Source organism: Triticum dicoccoides, chromosome 5A (genome assembly GCF_002162155.2).
Source record: "Triticum dicoccoides isolate Atlit2015 ecotype Zavitan chromosome 5A, WEW_v2.0, whole genome shotgun sequence".
In the NCBI taxonomy this organism is placed as follows: domain Eukaryota; kingdom Viridiplantae; phylum Streptophyta; class Magnoliopsida; order Poales; family Poaceae; genus Triticum; species Triticum dicoccoides.
Window position 1 is genome coordinate 421,253,751 of NC_041388.1, and position 11,910 is coordinate 421,265,660.

At 43.8% G+C, this 11,910-nt stretch overlaps 1 pseudogene; it reads left to right on the top strand.

Annotated features, from left to right (window-relative positions):
• Positions 1 to 477: 477 nt before the first annotated feature.
• LOC119297502 lies at positions 478 to 7,090 on the top strand (annotated as a pseudogene).
• The last annotated feature ends 4,820 nt before the right edge of the window (positions 7,091 to 11,910 follow it).

Here is an 11,910-nt window from a genome sequence, read left to right on the forward strand (position 1 = left end):
CGGCGGAGGGACAGGGGCGGCGGACGCCGGCGAGGGGGCGGAGCTCGAGGGAGGGGACGGGGGGCGGGGCGGCGGCAGGGCAGCCGCATCGCCCGCGTCGCCAGGGGCGCCGCCCGAGCAGTCGCCAGACGCCAGCGCCTCCATCCGCTCTCTATTGGCCAGTCTGGAATCCCCATGACACAATATTACAAGCATAAATATATTCAACAGTCCTGAATCTTGTTTCCTCTTGTCGTCTCATGCATGCAAGAATTCATTTACTCAAGAGGCAATTCCGGTTAAAGTTCCACGCACCTTGGCTGCAGCCTGCAGATAAAACGAACGCCAAAATCCAATGAGGAAATATAAACTACTAACCTGTCACAAACCAGAGAATCTACCCCGCAACTTCTATGATCATCCTTGAGAAGCAGTAGCAAATAGTCATATATATATTATATATGGGCACGATGAGCATCTCAGCACAAGAAAAGTGTAATGGAGAAAGCACGCGCAGCCATCCTCTTCCTGCTACTCCTCATCGATTTCGCTGCCGTAGCACGAAACGCCACGGGCGAAGAAGATGGATTCCACGTCGGGGTGATCCTCGACCTGGGATCGCCGGTGGGCAAAGTGGCGCGGACCAGCGTTCTGCTGGCCGTCCAAGATTTCTACGCCGTCCACCGGAACTACAGCACGAAGCTTGTTCTCCATATTAGGGACTCCATGGGCGATGTCCAGGCTGCATCAGCAGGTACGCGTGTCTGTCACGATTCAGGAAACTCAGAAGACTTTGTTTGCTACAGTTCTTCCTAAATATACAGTTCCAAAAAAAATGTCCTCGAGTTTGTTACTGCTTTCATCTGAAAATACTTGTCGAAGGAATGGATGAATACGTCTAGATACATCCATTTTTTCGACAAGTATTTTCAGACGGAGGGAGTGCTTGGTTAGTCCAGTCTATTTCTCGTTTGGGAAGTTTTCGTGAAGATGAAACCTACATCCCTCTGTTCACAATTAAAAGTTGTTTTCGATATTTTAAGTTGAGTGAAGTGTGTCAAAGCCAAATATCCTATTAGAATCTCACTTGATCAATCTTTGAACTCAACCCAAATATCGGAAGTTTTTCCCACAAAAGTTAGTTTCATGTCACACATACCATCCTCACTGATTAATTTAAACAACCATTTTGCCAAGACTGATCTGTTTTGTTGCAAGGTCTTGGATGTAGGGTGCCCCTTTATCTTTGGACCTACATAACAGACTCCATTTGACGAGACCTCCTTTTTTTCTAGCTAAGAACCAAATTGCTCCTTTAGGGACGTGGACGTGGAAGAAAAATGCCGGCCAACTGCTAAGAACCAAATTCATCAGAACTAGCCTACACACTCCTTTAGTTGTTTCTCGAGTTGCTCCTCTATTTCCCGCCAATTCACATGGATATGGAATTCTGAGACACTTCCAAACATGCTAGTGTTGATCAACTGTTTCATGTGCCTCGCCAAAGCAGAAGATCTCACTTTAATGAAAAATATGTTTTAAAACTAGACAAACGCTCGAATGTGCCAAGCAATGCAGGTTTTCTCTGTTTTTCTAGTGTCATGATTCATGAATACTATGGTATCGTTCGCATATATACTGTAAAATAAACTATTTGTCAATCACTTGATGAAGCACTATCCTATTCATAAGATCCTCTAACTTGGATCATACACGGAGAAAGGATCCTCCCGGACGGAGGCCTTTCTTTATTTGGAATTTTATCTCTAAATTATTGTTAACTTTGATACCAAAACTTCCAGCGGATATGAAAATTTTCAACCACTTGCACCAAAGAGGTGAAAATCCTTTCGTCCCGAGGGCTTCAAGAAGAAAATGCCACTTCAATTTCTAGTACACCTTGTCACAAAATGCCATCTTTGATTACCTCCCACAAAATATCTGGCAAAGCTCAGAACTCTATCATGTACAAGTGTATTATTATGTGTCATCCGAGAGATAGCCTCCCAAGCCTCTTTTCCCATGAAAGGAGCGGTGAGAATTTCATTTTCTGCCACAGAAAGCTAAGGGTGTCCAATTACACACACTGACAAAAAATAATCCAATAATATGTGGGCTATGTTATATAAAATCGGCGTAATTGGAATTCAAATTTATATTATAATGATTTCTTGTGATTGTATTTTGTAATTGGAAATTTACAGTCAAAGTTCAAAAGCAGACAGTAAACATGCATGGTACCCAACATCCACAAGAAGCTAGAACGAGCTGTCAAATGATACATAATAATAGACTCAAGTTCTTTATTAATTTATCGAGGCACAAGCTTTGCATTTTCACAAAACAAATAATGATGTGCATTTTGAATCAGAACAAGTAAATTGTACTCATGATATTCCTTCAAAGTTTGCTAAGAGTTAGAATACCACAGAAACTCAGCTCAAGCTTTTCTTAGTGGGTGGATTAATATTTCTAGTCGTGTGTCCTTGCACATGTGTAAGTATGTTCCCAAATAAGAGGTTAAATATTGTATTTCCTTGCACATGTGTTTTTATCAAATATTAGCTTCTCGTAGCATCACTTGGCTATTTATTATGAGGAAGCATAGCTGCAAGAATGTAAATTAGAGTATGAATGAATATAACAAGAAAGTCCAAAAATAAGTTTTTCTTAACCTTTTTCCAATATTTGAAAGAACCAATTGTGATGTTGAGTACTACAAATTATTCAACAGATATTATCTGACGATCGTTTTCTTTCGTGTGCCCTTCTGAAAGCTATCGAGTTACTGGAGAAATACCAAGTGCAAGCCATCATTGGTCCCCAGAAATCATCAGAAGCTATGTTCATATCCAGTCTTGGAAATTTAACCGAAGTCCCCATAGTATCATTCACAACAACAAGCCCCTCTCTCACTTCTGATAGAATGCCATATATTGCACGAGAAACACCGGATGACTCGGCTCAGGTGAATAGCATTGACTCACTTGTACAAGCCTATGGATGGAGAGAAGTGGTAGCAGTATATGATGACACTGACTATGGGAGAGGCATTCTACCATATCTCATTGATGCACTTCAAGAAATTGATGTCCGCGTTGCGTATAGCACTGTCATCCCTTCAGCAGCAACACATGTGACCATTGTGCAAGAACTCAATGGGTTTATGGCAATGCAAACAAGGGTGTTTATTGTTCACATATCATCCACTATGACTTCCCTTCTTTTTACGAAGGCAAAAGAGGTAGAGATGATGAACAAGGGATTTGTGTGGATCACCACAAATGGAGTGGGGAACATCATCGACTCATTGAGTCCAAGTGTCAATGAGGCAATGAGTGGTGTGCTGGGAGTAAGGTATCATGTGCCCAGATCACAAGAACTTGATAACCTATCCATAACATGGAACAAAATGTACCAACATGATAATCCAGATGAATCACCCTTTAATAAACTAAGCATTGTTGTACTATGGGGCTATGATATGAGATGGTCATTCGCACACGCAGCGGAAAAGGTTGGGGTATCCAATGCTAGAGATAAGCAACCATGGTCCACTAAAAACTCCACATGCTTGGAATCCATAGTTATTTCCACCAACGGTCCTGAACTCTTAGCAGCAATTGTACAAAACAAGTTCAATGGTTTAAGTGGTGAACTTGACATTACAAACAGACGACGCCTCCAAGTTTCCATGTTCCAAATAATAAATGTGCTTGGGAGAGGTTGGAGAGAAATGGGGTTTTGGAATGCGAAAAGTGGACTTTCACGGCAGTTAAAGCGAGATGACTTCAAAAAAGCAGGACCGGCCTCAATGATTGATCTAAATCCTGTAATCTGGCCAAGAGACTCAACCAAAATACCAATGGGCTCGAAAATTCCTATAGTTGTTAAGAAGCTTAGAGTCGGTCTGCACTCAAGCGAATATCCGGAGTTTATAAAGACATACAAAGATCATATCACAAATAAAATAACAATAAGTGGCCTTTCAATTGACATATTTGAGGAGGCAGGAAAGAATCTTTCATTTTCTTATGACTACCTAGAATCTGGCACAACTGATACTTCAGTTACGGGGACCTACAATGATTTTGTTTACCAAGTCTATCTTCAGGTAAGAAATACTTTATTAAAAGGAAATTTCTCACTGTTAATAAAAAAAACTCTAGTAGCTCGAACATTTTACCATGGATTAATTGTGTTCCACATTTCCATCCAGTGTTTGTTATGCTTTCAGGCTGCAATTATTCCATCTTATACATAAATGGATGCTAATCAGAAAGGCTCACTCTATTCTTTTTTCTCTTCAAAGGAAATCAAAGTATATTGCTTGTTTAAAATGTTTCTCTTTGTTGAAAAATTGAGCTTATATTGTTCAATCAATCTTTAAAAAAATTAGGGAAAAACTTAAAATGTAGATATTTTTTTTATTAAATATATAAAGCTGACTAATGCCATTGTAGGAATACGACGTAGCGGTTGCAGATACTACCGTAAGATACAACAGGTCATTGTATGTCGACTTCACTGTGCCATACACAGAATCCGGAGTAGGGATGATTGTTCCGGTCAAGGATTACATGCTGAAGGATTTGTGGCTTTTTTTGAAACCACTGAGCACTACAATGTGGTTTGCCAGCATCTTATTCTTTATGTACACAGGAGTTGTTGTCTGGCTGCTGGAGTATCTAAATGGCGATGAACATGCTCGTGGTCCCTTTTCACTCAATCAACTGGCGATTACAATATTATCCATTTTTGAAGGGAGTTGAGTAAACATTACAGTTTCTTATATCTTTGTATGATCGAATTCGGACAAGTATTTTTAGTACCATAGATAAAGCATATTTTGCACTATATCAAAATAAGAAGAATCAACAAAATATCCTTCAAGAAAGATCATTACGCTCATCTGATTACAAATCTCTAGGTCTCTATTGTAAATAAATTTATCTTAGAAAATTCAACAAAAAAATAACTTAGATCTATCTAACTACATCTAACTAATAGTGCTTAAAGAATCAGAGGGAGGAAATTAACTGGTCCTAGCTGTATGAGTTAAAAACTAATGGTATGACTTTCATTTAAAGAAATTACATATACTTTTAGCAAATTCTGAAATGGCGTGCATTGCAGTATTCCAGCTTTGAAATTTCTTTGGCGTCTTAATCAAGTCATGCTTGTTATTTTTGCAGAGGAGGAGTTGGAAAGCTTTGGAGCTAAAATTGTTATGCGTTTATGGAAGATTGTTGCTCTGGTACTTGCAGCGAGTTATACAGCGAGCTTTGCATCAATGCTTTCTACACAACAGGTTTCACCAACAGTGATTGATGTGCACGAACTCCAAAAGAATGGCGAATATGTAGGGTTCCACCAAGGTTCCTATATAGAGGGTCTACTGATGGGTATTGGTTTTGATGCATCAAAGATCAGGGGCTATGCTACACCTGATGATTTCTATAGTGCTCTATCAAATGGAAGCATTGCTGCGCTTGTACTTGAAGTCCCATACATCAAATTGTTTCTTGCAAAGTACAGCCAAGGTTATGCAATGGTGGGGCCTATTTACAAGAGCGCAGGTTTTGCATTTGTAAGTTTAAGTACACTCACTGCTATCGAATATCCATTTTGGCTCCCCGAGCTCATCTGATCTCGGGAACAGTAAAATCAAAATAAATACTAAAATAATTCAAAAAAGTTCGATGTTTTTGCATGGAAGATATTTTAGTGCGTGAGGGCAGCTCCGATGTCCAAATGAGCTGAAATTTGGCACAAACCTCACACATTAACACATCTTCGATGCAATATTTTTTTGGATTTTTCTAGTATTTCTTTGGATTTTACTGTTCATGCGCAGGAGCAGATGAGCTCGGGAGCCATTTAGCCGCCCTCACCACTACTATCTCCAATAGTTGGCTAGTGATTTATGCAAATGATGTGCTTATGTGTTTATTTCAATTCTGCTTACCATGTCACCACAAGATTGTAGTTCAAAAATTCAAACATAAGACATATAAATATTTGTTACAAAAATCAAAGATAAATGGGTAGTAAGGCTATCTAATAGTGAAAATAAATAAATGTATCTTCCAGTAATGATGCAATTAGGAAAATGAATTTATGCAACTGCTTCAGTGACAGGTGGCTTGGAAGAACCATCACATAACAACATAGTCCATACATTTACTATCAGAAACTTTAACATGACCTGATATTTGCGATTATCATACTGAGACTAAGTCTGGAATTCGGTGGATTGTGAGAAATAGTCTCTCTTTGTTGGTTTACTTTTAGATACCTGGTTGTTTGGCTATCTTATTGCATTTAAGAACATATGAGATCTCGTGTGGGAGGTCAACCATCAATTTGAGAACATATGAGATCTTCATCTAACTCTAATTTTATTTACCAAACAGAGCAATAGACTTTCAACTATCTTTCCACAACAACTTTAAAAATAAATATATAATAACACTACACAAGGATCACAAACTAGGCCTGAAACCCTTTACTGCATCTTTTTACTGTTTAAACAATAACACCATCTTATTGATCATCAAATATTATACTATCATTTTAGAGGAGGGGGGGGGGGGGCTCTGTTTTACAGGCTTTGATTTATTCTAGTCAGATATTGTTGGTGGAACATTTTTTTGTTACGACGTGCAGCTAATAACAATGATCTCTTTGTTGATTAGGCACTTCCCAAGAATTCTACGCAACGTGCTGACATGTTGACGGCAATACTCAACATAACAGGAGGAGATACTATCATTCAATTTGGAAGTAAATGGATAGATCAGAACAACCATCAAAATAACGGCGCACCTGATGCTTTAGGTGCTATCAGTTTCGAAAGTTGTGGGGGTTTATTCCTCATAACTGGAATTGTGACAACCGGTTCCCTTCTTGTGGCCATGCTGATGAACCGCTACAAAAAGCATCGACAGAATGCAGGGGACAAAGGAGATGACCAGAACGGATGCGGACATGGGCAAGAGAATGAGAACATGGATGAACAAGGCGATCAAAACAGCGATGGAGAGGGAACTGAATTGATAGAGAGCCAAACAACACTGTCAGTGCCTCACGGTTCGAACGGAGATGGTGACCAGCTTGCCAGGCAGTAGATGCTCACACCCAAAATAACAAGGCAACCATCACTGACTCATATTGGTTCACAGATCATTCATAGGGAGACGAAAGAACAAAGGTGAACAGATATCTGCGGCCAGGCTGAACTTGGTTAATGTGGAATTTGCTATGCAGGCAAAACTACGTAAAATTTCAGTTTACATATGCTCAAGTTCACCTCGCAGGCATCGCTCGGCTGACAGACAGAAAACGCTACCTGGCTACATTCTAGCATGTACTTTTTCCTGGACTGACATTATATCATGTACTTTTTCATGAACTAGGATAAATATATTCTCCTTGAGTAAGATCATTTCGTTAATATTTTGCATCTGACCTAACACTGTTGCTTTTGAAACGATGTGGAAAAGGTTGCCTTGCGTTGGCATTCTAACAAACACCCTGGCTGCAGTATCCCCACATACCAAACTCTAGTGTTGTCAGACCGGAATACAGAGAAGATTGGCGCAATATGATCGATATTGTATTGAGCCTCACGGGCAAGTATATATAGGAGTACAGACTTGGAGGGCAAGAAGCCTCTCCAAGAGATAAGGTAGGAGACGGATTACAAATCCTAGACTACCAAATACATGTAATCAAATATATCGCTAACGTCCCCCCGCGGTCGTAGCGGTAGCATTGCAAACAATAGGAGCGTCGTGAATGGTCAGACTGGATAGAATAGCAGCCGACGGACTGACATTTCCCCGTAGTCGCAGTGGGAGCATCGTGGACGAGTTGCTCAAGCAAGATGACAACCCTTTGTGCTGTCGAGGTAACCGAGAGTGTGGGTGTTGTAGTCGTGCGGAGAATGTCGTGGTCAATGTCCAGTCGGGGTAGTTGGTATCAAGGATATCGCCGTGGAGCCGCGGGCGGAAGGAGGCGCCGAGTTAGTCATAAGTGCAATGGTGAGTAGGGGTGCGTCGGAAAGAAGACGTTGTTGACGAGCCGTCGCGCCGGGTTTGCCAAACCCGAGGACACGTCGTGGATGAAGACACGCGTTGGTGTTACCAGCACCGGGCATGGTAGACGAACGAAGTCGGTGTTGACGATGCGCCGCTCCAGGCATGCCAGGCCTAGGAACACATCGGGGACAAAGGCGCGCGTCGGCGTTGCCAGCATCGGGCATGCGTAGACGGGGACCTACACAAGCTGTACGCCATGTCGGAGGAGTCGGAGGGCCAGCAGAGAAGGACTCGATGATGGTTGCGACGCCAATCGACGCGGGGCCGATGTCGCCAACGGTGGTCGGGGAAGATGATGATGACGCTGGCGATGAGCTAGTGCTGGACGAAGATGAAGGGGGTGGACGGGCGGCGTGGCTCGGGTGAGCAAGTGGCGGCGGCTGGGTTAGGAATGTGGCGGCGATGCTAGAAGTAGGCGTGGAAGAAATCGACAGCGTGACGAAGACAGACGCGGACGATGGTGTTCGGCGCGATGCATATCACGGGTAGTCGACGCGCGGGGACAGTGGAGTGGACCGTGAGCCGCGGCGCTACGGCCCGAAGGGGCGACACAGCGGCAGCAGCCGGGTCGGGGCAATGGCGGGAAGATCTCCGGGCGGCTGCATGGACCGCATACCACAGCGCTACGGCCTGAAGGGGCGGTGCAATGGCAGAGAGAAAACTGATCAAGAGATCGGAAAAACTCACCAGGGCAACCGATCATAGATTGGCAGACAAACCCTACTACGGGTCGCACGGCCCCCGACAGAGATCATGGAGATCGATCTCCCTAGCAGCGGCGCGTTGCGGAAGCGTGCGGCGGCTAGGTCTAGAAACTTGCGACTGATACCATGTTAGAAGGGAATAGAGATATATTTAAAACGATGGCGTGATCGAGCGATTAGGCACATGTGACAAGCAGATAGGGTGGAGCAAGTCATTCATCTCTATCTCTAAACATAACATGTTCGACAATTAGAGCATCTCCAACAACGCCTGCAAAAACCGCGCACACGGAATGGTGTCGCGCGCTCCAGTAGAGGCGGAAAACTTAGGCACGCGGGAAACGATTGCGCGCGCGCGGAAAAAAGTGGACAGCCGCGCGCTAGATTTGGCGCGCCGCTTTCGGCGCGCCCGCCACGCGGCCTCCCATCGCTATCCACATCGCCACGCACTCTCTCCCCGCTTCCTCTGCCGCTTCCTTGCCTCGCCGCCGACGCGTCACCACCGCGCCACCATGCCGCCGCGCCGCCGGGGATCTTCGGGCTACCGCAGAGTCCGCCAGCACCTCTTCGGTGCCTTCAACACTGAGATTCGGTCTGACGACGTCCGCCTTGGCCTCGGCACGTTCGAGACCATTCATGAGGCCGCCCGCGAGTACGACGCGGCGGCGTGGCGCCTCGGGTGGCCTCGCCCACAGATGAACTTCCAGGACGTCTGGACGTGCGAGCAGGCGCAGGATGTCGCCCCTCTGCCGCAGCTAATAACTCACGACGACCATCAGGGACACCGTCGGCAGCAGCGCCGCCTCCTCATCGCCGAGGCGGACGAGCGAGCCATTGCAGAGTGACGCTAGTGCCACTCGGAGGACGTCGCCAACGAGAACGCCTTTTGGGCGGAGAGGAGGGCAAGACGGAGCACGGAGCGGGCGGACAGGCGTAGTCAGAAGGCACTGGCAATATTGCAGTGCGATTTGGGAGCTCTATCATTCTTCTCTAGCGATGATGAGCGGTGGGAAGATGTGTGGCTTGATACGTTGGACTACACAAGCGAGGAGGAGGGCGACCACGACTCGGAGTAGTTTCTAGTTGCACCGTAGCTTTTACCTCGGACTAGTGTCTTTTTTTACCTATCTATGCTAGATGAACTATCTATGTATCACTTTTTTTATCTATGCCTATGTTTTTTTATTTGTTTTGGATGCATAGCGCAATTTTTTTTTGCAGCGTCTACTGAAGCGGCTCGCGCATGCTAAACTTTACAGCGACCGCTGGAGCAAGCGCTCCTCGCCGCGCAAAAGCTCACGAACAGCGCGCTGCAAACGCTGTTTTAGCATGCCGCGCTGTTGGAGATGCTCTTAACATTTCAATTAATATTGTGACAGGGGTAGCATGGTAGCATGGTACCCCCTGTCGTGTGGTGGTGAAGAGCAATGACGATGATGAAGATGGTGGTGGCTTTTGCATGAGGTACTTTTGTGTCATGATTGAAAACTATGCTTAATTTTCGTGCAAACTATGCCTAATTGTTTGAATTTGAAGTCATTTATCGGTATTGCGGTCAAATTGTCTAATTTGATTTTTTATTTGGTTTGCAGGCTGGTGCGGGTTGCGGCCGAACAGACTCTACAAAGCGAAACTATAAAACAGAATATTCAAAGCTGAACTGTAAAACAAAATGTCCCACTTTGTGGAGTCTATTCGGCCGCAGCCCGTGCCATCATGTAAAATACGTTTTTCACGAACTTTAAATGCACTATAAAGATCCACGATATAAGGGGTTTGCTAAAGAAGCTCTAACACAATACTAGGGTTAATGAGCTTTTTTTTGCTAGGGTTTTTTCTAGGTTCCTCGCAAAATTGATGTACCCTGCAAACACTTCAACAATAGCGAGAACAATTTTTATGATGGGTCACTAAGGCCTCCGTAGGAAATGCTGTTGGAGAGGTAGTGGTGTCGGTGATTCTTGCCAAATCCAAAGACCGTGGTACATCTAGTTGGAGAGGTAGTTCTCAGTGAATTCTATGTAAATAGCCTGGTATTCTACACACTTCAGATAAAACTTGCATACAGACATCATGGTAACCTTCACAAGAAAAAATTATTAAAATATGACCCAGTAATTCCTATGTAAACAACATGGTAGTTTACGCGCCATAGGGATGGTAACTTACTGTAGGATCAAAAATATGTCTAGAGAAGGGGTGATTAGACTACTTGACCAAATAAAAATCTAGAATTTTCCCAATTTTAAGTCTTGGTAGATTTTAGCAACTTATCACAAGTCAAGCAATCAACCCACACATGCAATTCTAAGAGTATAGCAGCAGAATATAAATCATTGCATATGAAGGTAAAGAGGAGGAGTTTGGAGGGAGCAAACACAATGTAGACACAGAGATTTTTGGCGTGGTTTCGATAGGTGGTGCTATCGTACATCCACGTTGATGGAAACTTCAACCCACAAAGAGTAACGGCTGCGCGAGTCCACGGAGGGCTCCACCCACAAAGGATCCACGAAGAAGCAACCTTGTCTGTCCCACCATGGCCATCGCCCATGAAGGACTTGCCTCACTTGGGTAGATCTTCACGAAGTAGGCGATCTCCTTGCCCGTACAAACTCCTTGGTTCAACTCCACAATCTTGACGGAGGCTCCCAAGTGACACCTAACCAATTTAGGAGACATCACTCTCCAAAAGGTAATAGATGGTGTGTTGGTGATGAACTCATTGCTCTTGTGCTTCAAATGATAGTCTCCCCAACACTCAACTCTCTATCATAGATTTGGATATGGTGGAAAGATGATTCGAGTGGAAAGCAACTTGGGGAAGGCTAGAAATCAAGATTGTTGTGGTTGGATTGGAATATCTTGGTCTCAACACATGAGTAGGTGGTTCTCTCTCATAAAATGAATGTTGGAAGTGTAGGCACGTTCTGATGGCTCTCTCCATGACTGGAGGATAGGTGGAGGGGTATATATAGCCTCCACACAAAATCTAACTGTTACACATAATTTACCAAACTAGGTGGGACCAAATACTGAAACTCGGTCAGACTGATTTAGTTTAAAATGTGAACGTTAGGCTTTTCGGTGGGACCGACATGTCAACTCAATGGGACCGATTTCAT